The sequence below is a fragment of the Sycon ciliatum genome, chromosome 11 (assembly GCF_964019385.1).
Source record: "Sycon ciliatum chromosome 11, ocSycCili1.1, whole genome shotgun sequence".
NCBI classification, from domain to species: Eukaryota; Metazoa; Porifera; class Calcarea; order Leucosolenida; family Sycettidae; genus Sycon; species Sycon ciliatum.
Genome location: NC_088653.1, coordinates 22,639,724 through 22,655,837, shown reverse-complemented (window position 1 = coordinate 22,655,837; position 16,114 = coordinate 22,639,724).

Genomic DNA, 16,114 nt, shown 5'->3' with positions numbered 1-16,114 from the left:
GTGTCAATGTCTTGGAAGAAACTTTTAAACAGGCCAGAGGTCTCGAGGTTAGCGTTGAAATCAGGGATCGATAATTTACCTAGGTGTGCGTGTTTGCATATCTGTGTGTGTGATATGTGTGTGGTGTGTGTGTGTGTGTGTGTGTATGTGTGTGTGTGTGTGTGTGTGTGTGTGTGTGTGTGTGTGTGTGTGTGTGTGTGTGTGTGTGTGTGTGTGTGTGTGTGTGTGTGTGGTGTGTGTGTGTGTGTGTGTGTGTGTGTGTGTGTGTGTGTGTGTGTGTGTGTGTGTGTGTGTGGTGTGTGTGTATGTGTGTGTGTGTGTGTGTGTGTGTGTGTGTGTGTGTGTGTATGTGTGTGTGTGTGTGTGTGTGTGTGTGTGTGTGTGTGTGTGTGTGTGTGTGTGTGTGTGTGATGTGTGTGCAGGGGCGTCGCACACGGTACGGTCACTACGGTATTGACCGTACCACTTTTTGCCCCAGGTACCCCGTGAATCAATAAAATACACTGATCTGGGATCTAAATTTCCAAAATTTTCGGCTGTTCCACCACTCCCCCACGAGTAAATTGTAGTTCGGAAGGCTGACCGTACCACACTAAAATACCTTCCGTCGCCCCTGGTGTGTGGTGTGTGTGTATGTGTGTGTGTGTGTGTGGTGTGTGTGTGTGTGTGTGTGTGTGTGTGTGTGTGTGTGTGTGTGTGTGTGTGGTGTGTGTGTATGTGTATGTGTGTGTGTGTATGTGTGTGTGTGCTCGTCATAAATGCCTCGATAAGCGCCGCAAACCTGTATCAGAACAGAGAGGTAGCCGACAATGTTCTTCCTGCGAGCGCTGGTTCCGCAGTGCTGGGGGTTTGGCGGTCCACAAGTGCCCCAACTCCCGGATGCTCCCCTGCGACATCGTCTCGGGCTCCGTGCCAGGCGACGGTGTCTACCATTGCTGCTCAGGCGACTCCTCCGCCGCCGCGTGTGCGGCTCGCCCGCACATGCTGCAAAGCCCACTGTGGGGCCTGTAGTCGGTGCTGCCGCTCTACTCGTGGATTCCAAATCAATAGCTGCCGAAGATGGCTCTCTCGTCGTGCCGATTAAACATGGTCCCTGATCTCTCGGCAGACTGCCGACTTTCTGCCGTCGCTCGTCGTTTTCCATGTTGTCGGCCCCGCAAGGGGACACGTGACCGTAATGGCAGTGTTTACCAGGACCAGGACCAGGTGTGTGTGTGTGTGTCCCACATTTCGTGCTGCACGAGCTGACAAGGACACATTTTACTCCGATCTTCAGGCTGTCCTACGTGCTGCCCCAGGATCTGACAAGTACTGGTACTGGGTGACTTCATCGCTCGTGTTGGATCTTGCACTGGTGAGGGAGACGAGTGGAGTGCTGTACGATGGTCACATGGACACGCACCCGTCATCAATCCACCACAGTGTTAGATGTTGAGTCTGCTGATGACGTCGCATTGTTTGCTCCGACTCTGGCTGCCGCACAGCTGCCATTGGAGACCTTTCATCGGATATCATCTGCCTTTGGGTTGACCATCAACTTCTCAAAGACGAAATTCGTGAGTTGTGGTACGGCTGCCGACGTATATGAGCCCCTGGTTATTGCAGGTCAGGAAGTTGAACATGTGTCCTCCTTCGTATGTCTTTGCAGCTTCGTTGACCCTGACTCTCGTGTTGGCCTCCGCCATGACGCCGTCCACGATTGCAATTGTGTCGCCGAAAGCCAGGAGCAGATTTAAAACAGCGATCACAGGTTGCGCAGTGCTGGTTGCAACACGGATGGCTGGTGATTGGTATGCGCTGGGGTGTGGGGGGGGGGGGGGGGTGATGCCGGGGCGGGTGTCGTGCACTTGTGCACAGCAAGTCCACCGGCACTTCGGAACCACTGAAGGCAGACATGGCATTGGCGTGCGTCCGGCTGTTCCGCTACAGGCAGCTGGCGATCAGCAGAACATTAATTTTGTGTCGTCCGAGTCCAGATTTACTCTTGAATGTCCGTTTACATACCAAGCAAGAGAGCGATACCGGGGCAGGACGCTGCACACGAGTGCGGTACGCACCTCTCCATCGCTGACGATCCTGGGCCAGAGTAAACCATTCATCAATTTGGCACAGTTTCATGTCTGACTGTATTCTGTCCTTCCACCGAAGACGAGGTCCCTGAGCTGGTCGGGGAGCGTCAAGCCATCCAAACAACAACTGCTTAGGGAGACGGTTGTCAGGCATCCGAGCTACATGGCCCAACCACTGGAGGCGGCGACGGCGCATAGTGTCCGACACCAGATCCTCATCCCCTCAACGCTTACGGAGGTTACAATTCCGGACATGATTCAACTCCTGATCCCAGCGCGAGACTCCCAGGATACACCGTAGACATTGATGATGAAAGTTGTCAATACGGATCTCATCACGACGAAGAACCGGCCAACACTCAGCACCATACAGCAAAACAGTCAGAACGCAAGTTTCGTACGGCATTTTCTTTGTGCGGATGGACAGGCCGGGAGTGTTAAACACACAGCGGAGTGCTCCAAATGCACGAGATGCACTGGCAAGACGACGATCAACCTCAAGGCCAACACGAGAGTCAGGGTCAACGAGGCTGCCAAGATATACGAAGGAGGACACATGTTCAACTTCCTGACCTGCAATAACCAGGGGCTCATATACGTCGGCAGCCGTACCACAACTCACGAATTTCGTCTTTGAGAAGTTGATGGTCAACCCAAAGGCAAATGATATCCGATGAAAGGTCTCCAATGGAAAGTTGTCTACGGAGAGCTAGAGTACGTAGATAGGGCTCTGATAACGACGTAGCTGGTCCGTAAGTGGATTGGGGTACAAATTTATGACTCTCTCCCCAGGTCGATCTGGTCGTACACTGCCGCGTTCGGAGTTGCCAAGGGCAGCTACGTGATTTGAAAACTCCGTATGGCGAAACACAGATGCGCATGCAGTTTACGTAGGGTTGGTTCACATAAGCAAAATCGGCGCCGCAAGACATCGGCGCCGGTGAGCCAGCTCCCGATCCGTTGCGCATACGGTTCGAGTACCAAATCTACTACAAAGTGGTACAGAATGTGCCCAAATGCTACGACAGGTTTGCCAATTGAAGCTTGAAGTGATGGAAATATTGACTTGCTAATGAGGGAAGCCCGCACTATCCAACAGCAGATAAAAGAGGCCTCGCTCAGATCAAGCAAAACCAACAGCACCAGGGATTATGATGATGATGCTAGGATGTTTGCTGCCTTGGTCATGGATGGTAAGATCGGGACCGCAGCGCGTATGCTGGACAATGACAGCAGTGGTGCCCTGCATTCCCTGGACAACACCATCGGGGATCAAACGGTGCGCGAAGTATTACGTGACAAACATCCCTCTGCTGCACCCCTCCACGTAGATGCCGTTATGGATGGAGAGCCCCTGCCTCAGCCACACCCAGTGATATTCTCAGCCCTTACAAGAGATGTGATCCGCCAGGCTGCATTGAGCACCCATGGGGCGGCTGGACCTTCTGGCATGGACGCAGCCAACTGGCGGGCGATGTGTACATCCTTCCGCTCCGCCTCCGATGCCCTCTGTGACGCGTTAATAGCATGTGCCAGACGCATTGCTACTAAATTCATTGATCCCATCGCACTGGAGGCATATGTGGCCTCTCGTCTGGTGCCGTTGGACAAGAAGCCTGGTGTTCGGCCGATCGGAATAGGCGAAGTGGTCCGTCGCATTATTGGCAAGGCGATCCTCAAAGTCGTTGGACCAGCAGTGGAGAGTGCTGTTGGATGCCTACAACTATGTGGAGGTCAAGCGGGTGGTGTAGAGGCTGCCATCCATGCAATCAAATCGACCTACGATGATGACGAGACGGAGGGTGTCCTATTCGCAGATGCAGCCAACGCCTTCAACTGCATCAACCGTGCAGTATGCCTGCGCAATGTGCAGCGACTATGTCCGGAGTTGGCACCAGCGCTTATCAACACTTACCGGTCACCTGCTCAACTCTATGTTGGAGGAGAAGTTATTATGTCATCGGAAGGCACAACGCAGGGCGACCCCCTTGCGATGCCATTGTATGCACTAGGTACGATGCCTCTCATCAGGGAAGCCTCAACTGCTGGCACAATACAGTCATGGTATGCAGATGATGCCACATCAGCTGGATTCCTGCGCAGGATATGTACATGGTTGTCCATCCTGATCGATCGAGGTAGCAAGTACGGTTACAACATCAATCCGTCCAAGTCGGTCCTGCTTGTCAAGCCTCGTTTCCTGGAATTGGCAAGAGAACTCTTTGCCAACACTGGGGTTGACATCAGGACGGATGGCTATCGTCATCTCGGTGCTGGTCTGGGCACAGATCAATTCTGCTCTGAGTACGTGTCCCAGAAGGTCGCATCGTGGTGCAACGAAATACACGTCTTGGCCAAGTACGCAGCATCCCAGCCTCAAGCAGCCTATGCCGTCTTCACTCATGCCCTACGGCACAAGTGGTCTTTTCTGGCCAGGACCATGCCTGCTATCTCTGATCTCCTTGTGCCCCTGGAACAAGCCATCCGCCTCATCTTTCTGCCAGCACTCACTGGTCGCCAAGCTCCGGGTGAAAGCGAGCGCATGATGCTATCGCTCCCCTGTCGCAATGGTGGCCTGGGACTCATCATCCCCACCGGTTTATCCAGCCAGTACTCCGCCTCTGTCTCCATCACCAAACCACTAGTGGAGAGGCTACTGAAGCAGGAGGAGTCCACTGAAGACGTGTTTGCTGCCATCAAAGCCGCCAAGTTGGATGTACGTGTGACCGCACGCCATAATCAAGCTGTGGCCCTGTCCACCTTCAGGGACCAGCTCAGCCTGGACGACCAAAGGATCTTGGATCTGGCTGCGGAGAAGGGCGCCTCAAGTTGGCTCACGTTTCGGCCATCTCGCCGCTTTCAATTCACAATGCCAAAGTCGGGATTTCGCGATGCCTTGTGCCTACGATACGGCTGGACCCCTCCCCGACTACCAACCCATTGCGTCTGCGGCAAGCAGTTTGACACGACGCATGCACTGTCGTGTTCGGTTGGTGGCTTCCCTGGAATGCGGCACAATGAGATTCGCGACCTCACCGCCAATTTGCTGCGGGACGTAGCCCACGATGTTTGTGTGGAGCCTGCACTGGAGCCCCTGTCCGGTGAAATGTTCCCTCTTCGGTCGACCAACATCGAAGACCATGCTAGGCTGGATGTGGCAGCGCGGGGGTTGTATGGGAGTAGGTTTGAGAGGACAATGTTTGATGTTCGGGTGTTCAACCCTTTTGTCCCCTCAAATCGAAACCTTACACTCCCGTCTGTCTACAGAAAGCACGAGCAGGAGAAGCGGAGGAAATATGAGCGGCGAGTTCTGGAGGTAGAGCACTCCTCCTTTGTGCCCATTGTCTTCTCCACCACTGGTGGACAGGGAAAGGCCTCATCTGCGCTGTTTGCCAGGATTGCCAGCAAACTGAGCGACAAGCGCAACGAGCCTTTCTCCGTCACCATGGCTTTCGTCCGGACCAAACTGTCCTTCAGCCTAGTGAGAGCCATGGTTGCTAGTCTGCGCGGCTACCGGCGCTCTTCAGTGCCACTTCCTGTTCACTCGGCTGTTCTGGCGGCTGCTGAGTGTTCATTGTAAGCGTATGACACAAGTACGGTTGATGTACATGGAGTTGCTTACCACTCTTTCTTTGTTATCTTTTCTTTTCCTTCTTCTTTTTCTTTTTTCTCTTTTACGTTTACTTTATACCAGGCGTGGGCCATCCCCTGTACATAGGTGCCATCATTTTTCTTTGTTTCTTTTTGGTCATGTCTACAGACTATGGTAACAGAAAAAATCTACGGTAAAAAAAAATTGAAGCTTGAATTCTTTGTTTCTTCAGTAGTTCAAGGTCTTTCGGTGATGGCCACTCGGTGCTACCTTTTACTGGAGATCATGAAAATACTTCTACACATTTTATTGCAGTCTAGTAAGCGATTGTGTCGAAATTATGCTTGCAAACGTTGGTGAAGTCACAAGAACTTGCCAATGTATCCATCATATTTTTATATTTGTTTCAATTGTATTTGTCTCATAAGTTGCACAATGGTCAAGCAGATCATCTGAGAAGGACGGGCTGGTATGCTGACTTATTTGCCAGGTTGAAGCGACTCCAAGAATGGCGAACGGACCCTCTCTAGCTTCAATTTTGGAAAATTTAGGACAAGTATTGGTTTGATATTTTGACAAAGTCTGGCTCCCGGCAGCCGGCGATCACCGGCACGAACGGTTCACAAACCACTTTTGGTCAAAATTGTACGGGATCGGCACCGGGGCAGATCGCAAGAGTTGGGCACTGTCCAACTTTGCCGGCGGTCCCTTGCGATATTTTACCGTATGATTTTGTTACGACTGCACTGGTTCACACAATCTCAATGCGCCGGGAGAGGTTGCAAGAAGCCCACCGCCGGTGACTCCCGGCGCGTACCGGCGATATGTTTTTTACTAACGTAATTACGTTATGCGGAACCTCTCTAATGTCTTGTAGTTCTGTAACTAGTCTGTGTGTAGGTACAGTAGGTATTAAATGCTTAGATCATGAGTGCATGCCGGGCTAGGGGTGCGCGGATTATGCTCGCACGCACCCGATATTATGCTTTCGGGCATTTCCCGCGGAACTTCGAAAGTATTCTCCCAAAATATCGAAAAAATTCTCCAGAATCCCCCCCCCCAAAAAAAAAGAACCCCAGCCCGAACCGTGCCTTGCGCATGCTCTTTAGTATGCAAAATGGACGGTCAGGCACGTGATCACTGCATGCAGGATCTACACTACATGTACTACATGTACTAGATCAGTACAATCATACGACTTACTATGTCAGTATGTGTTTACACAGCAGTACTATGATCTACTCAGGTTGTTGCTGCTGCGTCCATGTTCTGTTCTCTGGGCCTCTGGCAGGTCAAAATTGACAGAATTCCCCGAAAACTCTTCTGAAGGTCAACAGATCTTGCAAAAGATCGATAGAATTCCCCAAAATTCCCAAAATTTTCTCAACGATAGTATTCCCAAATTATTCCGGGAATAATCCGCGCACCCCTACACACCAGACACTGACAGTACTGAAATAATTATTTCGAAAAAAAGATTTTTCACTCATTTTACAGTGCAGTACAGTGCAGTGTGTAATCTGGTAATGAGAAGGGTTTCTTCTTGTGCATCTACGCCCCCCGTACATATACCTACCACCATTACAACAGGACTTCACAAAATACTGTATAGCAGGAAATTTTCGGACGGAATATATTTTCGTACGATTTCGTACACAGCCTTTTTGTACTAAAATTAATTCCGCACTAAAATTTGTTCACGTGACTTTATGTGCACTGTACATGGGTACTGCTTGCGAACACGTGCATTTAGCATGCAGCACTGTACGAAAAAAAATCCGAACGAAAGGTCGAAATTCGGCTTTGTCCGAAAATATTTCCGTCCGAAAATTTCCTGCTATACAGTACATGATTTGTAGCGGTGGAAAAACAACGCAACAACTACAAAGTCCGAGGATAGTTCTGAGCTAAACACGTACCGTTGTAACGTAGCGAACTTGCTCTCTCTCTGATCTCTGCTCTCAGCTCAGCTCTAATCTGAGCTAATCTCATGGTGGCAGAAAAGACAGCAGCTTTTATAGGCAAGCAAAGTATGTATAGCAAAGCAGGCGGCGGTAGGAAAGTAAGGTTAGTAAGCCATTGCAGTGATTACGAAATCATCCTTCTAGTACAAGTTCTAGAATAGTGGAGAAGTAAACCTAGAGCATCATTGCTATACAGGTAGCTGAAGTGAGCATTGCGTAACATTAACATAATGACTAAGCGAGGTGTTCTAGAAGATGAGATATCTATATTATGCAATTTAGTCAGCAACATTACTCATAGGGCATTATGACGTGGAAGGTCTGGAATAGTCCGGAACAACATGACATACATGTACATGAGTCATGACTGTACCAACTAGTAACTAAAAGGAAGTGATACTAGAAGTGATGACAGCAGCATGCATGGAAGATCTATGATCTTCTAGAAGCACGGTACTCCTGATGTAATCAAATCATATGTGAGGTACATGATGTAGGACTTGTCGGAAAGTAGTAACAAGAGTAATTATAAGAGTCATGCAAAGTACTAGTCATGCGTTAACTGTAAAGCAGGGATACTACACCGTCACCTCCTCGCACACCGACCACCCAGGATTCGTACAATCATCTGTCATGCAGGCAAAGTAAAAAATAATCGTAGCGTCTCCTTGCACGGCGTTGTTGCCTGGTGCTCCTCGCAACTTGGACGCAAACCTGTCCGTGACCCATGGCGTCCGACGAGCAGAAGTTGCCAGCTTCTGTCCGAACTGCCCGTGATTTGCTGGCTAAGGCAGTTGAGAAGGCTGGTATTCAGATTAGCGGTGGCCTTGCCAGCGATGCCAAAATCCCATTGAAAGATATTTTTGTCACCTTGACGTTGCTGACAAAGGACGAACTTTCCAAACTTTTCAGTAACGAGTCATCGTCCTTTTCGTCTGCTTCTGAACGAGCACGCCAGTTGAAATTGTTCTCCGAGACTCAGCCGCAAAGGGTCGCTACGGCCGAGCGTGGCATTGAACTGGAAGATATTTTCTCCGCTATCACCGAGCGGTCTTGCAATCAGGGGGCCGCGCCACGCCCGGGCTGTGACCATGAGGTAGCTGATTCTGGTTTACTGGCGCGTGCCAAAGAACCAGCGCAAGGTTGACGGGCCCGTCTTCCCCCCAGATGAAACAGATGAAACAAGATGAAACGAGATGAAACGAGATGAAACAAGATGAAACGCCAAGTACGGGCGCAGATGGGGCCGAGATGAAACGAAATGAAACAAAATGAAACAAAATGAAACAAGATGAAACAAGATGAAACCAAATGAAACTCGAAGTACGGGCCTAGATGGGCCGCGAATGAAACAAGATGAAACGAGATGAAACAATGTATGGGCGTAGATGGGGCGCACGCGACCATGTACCACGCGTGCACGAGCGAAAAGAACACTGAATCCAATCATTGAAATAATTTTGTTTGCAGAGGCAATTCGCGCAAGGGAGGGATAGCAATTTGATGGCTTGCGAGTGACAGCACGAGCCGAATTTATTGCCCGTGGAAGTACCCACGATAGGAATACACTGTTGGGAACATGGTGGCGCCGCTGACGGTACCTATGTAAGTGGAATTACTTTATTGGAAGTACCCACGACGGGGAAAATAGTCTCTCTAGTATTGTCGGTGAATGGTGATGGTGGTGGTGGCGATGGCTACTTTCCTCTGCTCAGAGAGAACCCCTGCATGTCCTTCGTCGTGATGCGAAAGAGCAGTGGATGCAGGTAAAGGCCGTGTCAGAGAATTTCGCCTAGTGCTGTGGCCAGGGTGAAAATAAATTAGGGCTGAAACCATCATTCAATAACTCCAAGCGATCAACCAATCTCTTTAGCGATGAATATCATTGTAACATAGAAAAATGTGGGCACAAGTTATGCAATCGAGTCCACCAACTAAACCAGATTTCGAATAGTCAGACGTGCACAATCTAGCACAAAACTGACAAGGAGTATGAGTACTGAGACATTGAGATCAATTATAATTGTTGGTTCATAATTATAGATTCTTTCCGGCTGTAGTCGTGCACCTCGAACACAAGACTATGAAGAAATTCCATGATGCCTTTGCTACATTAGCTGTGGCCACCAGTCAAACACTCTAAATATACCCAGGCTACCGCTCAGTGTTTGGTATTCTGTAAACATTTCAGGCAATTGTGTCGACACCTGTAGACATCTGACTGGTCTAAAGCCTAGTTCACATTCGACGTAACACTGACGATACAGGACGTAAGGGCCTGTCGGGACGGCTGGGGTGAGCTGTAAAATCTTTTACGATTCGTACGACACGACATGCTGCAGTCGTTGCGATGTTCTCCAGCGAACGGCGCGAGTCATAAGGCACAGTCCGTGACGGGGTGACTTTCGGACCTAATTTCTTGTTTTTCGGGACTTCTTTTTTCAATTATTTCTCCTTGAATGAAGCGAAATCAAATTCACAAAACCAGTTTTTCATGGAGACAAAAAAGTAGCCCTGAAAGTTGTGCCATTCACATAATAGCCCTAGGAAATGATAAAACAGTTCGTCTGTCATTCTCCTGAACTATCCCTAAACACCATAAGTGACATGAGATCTTATCTTGCTAAAATTCAACTCAAGTCGTGTTAGCCATTCTGCGAGTTATCACGGGAAGCGCATTGTTCGAAATCCTAACAATTTCCTAGTACGAATCGGGAGTGGATGGCGCACGACGCCGCCTCCTGTTCTCACTCAAAATGCAGCCGTTTTGTACGCTTGCGTCTCCGTCTATGCCCGTCTACGGTATGAAAAGTTGAACTGATCCAACACTTCCCGTCGCTTCCCGATCCGTACGGTAGTATGGTTGTGTTCCCGTTCCTGATGTTCACATTGGACGCCGTCAGACCGTCCTGTCGCTTCCCATCGATTCTTACGCCGCGTCCCGTCGAATTTGAACTAGGCTTTATCAATATGAACTAGAGGAGTTCATGTTGTTGTTTCTAGAACGAAGAATCAGGCTTGTCGTCACCCTTTGGCTTGAAGCTCTTATCACCAACTTCCGCAACGGAAAAGATACCGTCTTGACTCCCGATCTCTTTCATAGCCACGCATCAATATTACTGCGCTTGAAAGTACACGATTGCACTCGTATCCACAATTGGATGGAGTGCAAGGGCTAGAATACTGCCACTGGTATGCATGCATAAAAAATCGTTTGCATTCGCTTTGAACACTAACGATTATCGATTGCGCTCTTAAAACGATCGGTTTGCGAGTTATCTGTATACTTGTTTCAGCCCTAAATGCATTGCCCTCGTAGAGGACAGGGATGAGCAGTGATATGAGCAGGGATGTGAGTACTGATGTGCCTTTCGTCCTCATATTTTACAGAGAAGACGTCTGCCCCCAATAATAAAATTAATGTAGTAATGATAATGTGTTGCCCTTTCATCTTCTCAGGAGCCCTATGCCTTTGCCTCTTCTCCCCTGGACTGAATGGACTGGACGCTCTGTCCAGTAGTGTCCAGTAAATGATTTGTAGTGTAAGTTAGGGTGCACTCTCTCTTGAGGATTTGCCCACCTTGATGATTGTGCTCTTCGTGTTATTAGAAAATGTCTCTACCTGCCAGGATGGTATAAGAGCACGAACTGAATCACCTGTTGGTGCAGAAGGCTTGGAGGACTGCTTTTGAAACAGTTGTTCAAATTTCCTGCACCTCTTCGTAGCCGTTGTCTGATTGCTGCATTCTGGGGAGACTGTGACGTTAAGGTTAGTGAAGCTGCACAGTCCCCGTGGAAATGTTTATGCTGCAACTATTTACTGCTGACATGTATTTATGTATTTCAGGAATCTCCAGAGGGTGAAGGCTTGCTGCAAGCTCCGTCCCTTCAATGTCGTGATACATCCGTAGATCAGTCGTGTGCCTGTCCTGTGCTTTTATGAGCATACTCCTTTGCACATGCCTTTGTCCTGTGCATGCGCGGGCGTGGGCGCGCGCGTGTGTGTGTGTGTGTGTGTACGCCAACGACACCGTCTGTGCACATGTGCATGGACGTGAGTTTGTGCGTTTGCCTTTGTTATATGCATACAGTATTATCAATTTATCATGCCTAGACAAGCCTTGCCAGTGTCTCGATAGGAGAAGCAGATACATGATTACACCACTTGGGTTTTGACCTTCTTTGGCCGGGGCGAATGTCGAAGGAAAGACTCCCTCTGGGCCAAGGTGTTGGCGACAGTTGAGAGTTGTCCTCTATTTTGCAGCGGGGGACAGCATGGCATATTTGGTGCCGGAAAGAGTGCAGTTGCACTTTTCATGTTACTGTAAAATTTGCTAGGTCACTCCCTTGAAGCTGGAGACTGCTGATACTGCTGCTCAAACGGCTGCTGCTGTTACTCTCTGCTGCTACCATGGTCGTTGCTTTGTATCAATGGCGAAAATTCTCAGATGAGCTTTGGGTCCGGGCACTAGAACCCTGCTGCTGCCTCTGCAGCAGTTGTAGAAAGTTTTATAATACCAGTGTCGATGGTGAACTTCTGCTCTTTTTTTATCCCAGACACTTTGTGCTCAAGAGACTGTTAGGTCTTTGTGGTGTTGTCGTTGCTGTTTGGTTATACTAGTTGGCGTCTGTTTGGAAATATATTGTGCTTTTCTGTGTGTTCATGTGAACGTAGAAGCCCTCACCGAAACCAACACTACGTTGCTGTGTTGTTTTCTTCCAAGGTCGGGCACAGTAAAGGAGACGACTCTGTGAGTATATTCGCAGATGAACTTTGGGTTAATAGAATGCAGGTGCTGCTGCTCTTGTGCCGGGCTGTTGGTGTCAATGATGGGGTGGATCATGCTTTCTCTTTATATACCTTTTGTATATTTGTGTGTAAGTAGGAGCACATACCAACACGTAATCTTTCTAAAGCCTAGTTCTCTTTCGACGCAACGCTGACGGTACGGGACGTAAGGGCCTGTGACGGCTGGGGTGAGCTGTAAAATCTTGTACAATTCGTACGACACGACATGCTCCAGTCTTTGCGATGTTCAACAGCGAATGGTGCGAGTCATAAGGCACAGTCCGTGACGGGGTGACCGTCCCGGCGTTTCCCGTCGATCCTTATGTCGCGTCCCGTTGCGCCCCGTCGAATGTGAACTGGGCTTAACAATGGCATGGAGACAGTTTCAATTGCAGTTTAATGTTACTGCACTGCACTGCAGGTATCAAGGCACTACCCAGAGGGAGGATGTTGGCCTTCTCCTGATGGGAAAATGTCTTCTTTCTCATGGCGTGGCCAGGACTGCACTGACCCTACCATCCACTCTACCTCTCCGGAAAGGGACTTGACAACCAGTCAAGATGGAAGTGCAGAGATATACCGGCGGTAAGTCACATGCTTAGGATATCCACTTGATGAAGGAAGGACAGGTGCTCAACTACTACACCAAAATGTGAGCATAAGGAGATGGTCCGATGGGTCATGGATGGGTGACAGGTCTTTGCCCGGTTGCTGGAGTATAACAACCTGGGTCTTTGATTGGTTTAGAAGCGGTCCGCTCTATTCGGGGTGCCATCCTCAATTAGACGGGCAGTGAAGATCTTGCAGGATCAATCGCACATGTAGAATATGGACATGTGGATGCGGGCAGCAGATTTGTAATTTCCAGTATCAAAGTTCCGTTGTATTTGCTTTTCTTTATTTTCTATTTGTGATGTTGTTCACTGCAGCTTCTAGCATTAACTGCCAATTTGCACTGACGCAGCAAGACTCCCAACAGTCAAGTATGTTTCATTGCATGCACTAGGATTACAGTAGAATGCCGATTATCCGAATGTCAACTGTCCAAACGGTCAATTATCCGAAATTCCTGTTTGCACTGAATTCAATTCAATAAGTCGACTTATACCGGTAAAATATGGTAACAGCGGGACTGTAGGGTGTGGCATTTCCATGATACAGTGGAAAAGTTCACGATTTTTGGTGCAAACATAGCTCGGACGCTGCTCGATTGGATATACAATGCAGGTTCTTGGAACCACGGACATGACTCTTCGATTCAAGGATCACAACACTTCGGGATCTGAACGTTTTAGGTCCGGGAGCTGTTCGCGGTTTTGTCGCTTGTCACGGTTGTGGACTCATCGTTGTAGCATAAATGAGGCTGGACTATTCCAAGCGGAAAACTAAAATATTTCTTTCTCAAAGCACAATCACCGGCCCGGAGGAGCACACCTTCTCTAACTACATACCGGGTGCAGTACATGACACGTCCGTGTATTGACTAGTCTCTTGTACATTTAGATCTACCACACGACTCGCGTAGCGCTAGCACAGCAGTGCGGGTGTAGTCATGTACTACTACTACTACTACAGTACTGCCGGGCGCCGATGAACGGCCAGGCTATGATTTCGCTATTTTTAAGAACGGTCTAGGTAGAAACGTAATGTACAATATGAATATGATGTACACTCAGACGTATAACTCTGCATAAATGTACATGTAAGACTGTACCATCGAATATGAACGAAACTGCTGTGTTCGCCAAAAATAAGAACGGGCTAGGCTAGAACCCTGACCCCGTTCTTCGGTGCCCGGCAGTACTGTAGTGTAGTGTTCCATATGTTTGTTGACTATGGCATGCACGCAGAAGCCAGCGGATGTAAAAAGTCCAACTCGGAAACGGCTAAAAACGGGGTATCCTCGAATTTTGCCGAGCTGAAAATCACAGGGTACGTAGGGCTTGTAACAGTGAGTCGAATGCTCTTGGTACGAAGAAGCTGCGACAGATGGTTCTCAAATCGAACGCGTTTCGAATATTGGCCATTTTGCACACAAATAGATGGTGTGGCTACCTGGCTGCACACTGTGACCTTATCACCTGGATCAGGTAGACTGCGTGCTCGCTTTCGTTCATTTTCGATTGGGCGTATCTGACGAACCATGGACCGCAGCCTCCTCGGAAAAGAACATTCGACTCAGCGCCCCAAACTCTATGGATCCTGAAATTAAAAAAATTCAGCAGACTTCCCCTCTAATACGTAAGGCAGAACTTATTACAGTCCTTGATTAGAAGTTGACATATTCTTGTACGAATCCGGTGTCTTTTGTGAAAAATGTATGCAAGCCTTTTAAAAAGCATCTCCCACCAGGCATTCGATCGAATTTTTCATGGCGTGGAGATTTGTTACGGCGTGAACCGATGCTTGGCGTGTAGAATTTGCTTTTTGATGTGTTCTTTGGAAGATGCAGTCTTAAAAATGGTGTGGATGTCTTTGTTTCTGTCCTTCTGCTGTCCTCGTAGAAAGAATAATATAGACGTGCAGAAAATGTAGGAGAGCGATGGCATCAGAAGGACACTCTCAGGTTCAGGGTACCTGTACTGCCCCAATAAAGTGGGTCAGATCCCAAAACGAGGTTGGCCGAAGCAAAAAAATAGAAGAGCCTGCCTTGAATTGAATATGAGGAAGAAGAAGAAGAAGAAGACAAAGAAAGAGAAAGAGTAGGAATTTGTTTGTGTAAACTTTGTTTCCTCTGTCTAGGCTGCCATCGCATTATAGCAGCCAACAGTGTGTGTGTGTGTGTGTGTGTGTGTGTGTGTGTGTGTGTGTGTGTGTGTGTGTGTGTGTGCATATGTGTGTGTGTGTGTTTGCGTTTGTGTGCACACGCTTGTGTGTGTGTGTGTGTGTGTGTGTTTGCATGTGTGTATATTCTGCTAATCTTGACTTAAATTTCCATATCTGGGCATATTGTGTTCTGTATGTGAATTTATCTTCATTCCCGTAGCTATGCAGAAGACGTTACTTCAGTAACGTCTGGCGCTAGCCAGGGTCCACACAGCTTTAATTTGGTATATGTGTGTTTGTTTGTGTGTTTGTTTGTTTGTGTCACGCCTGGCGCTATCCGTATCTGACGGCAAAAAAAGCATAGGGACGTTATAAATTTTTCAATTCTCCTATTTTTTCAGGCATATGCTGGGATTCGAACCCGCACTATCGCCCTACATGCATTCCCCCATACACTTCGCATTCATACCCATTCTTCCAAGTTGCTTCACGTTATGATCTTGCGTTTGAAAGCCCTATTTGAATATTGCTGGCAGCTGTATGTGGCCAGCTGTGTTTGATGGTACGGTACGGCACGGGAGACGGTGTCGTATTACCGTCGATCGTACCTGTCCCGTACCTATCCCCTACCGTACCGTGCCATCAAAGACGGCTGGCCACAATGCATATTCAAATACTAGTAGGGCTTTCAAATGCAAGATCACAATGTGAAGCAACTTGGAAGAATTAGTATGTATGCAAAGTGTATCGGGGGGTGCATGCAGGGTGCGCGATAGTGCGGGTTCGAATCCCAGGTTATGTCTTAAAAAAAGGATTTTTTTAAAGGATTTATTACATCCCTATGCTTTTTTTGTCTAGGTCATCAAGGCAAAAAAGCATAGCGTAGGGCCCTGAGCTTCCAAGCTCTCTCGTTAACTTGTGCGCTACGTTCCTT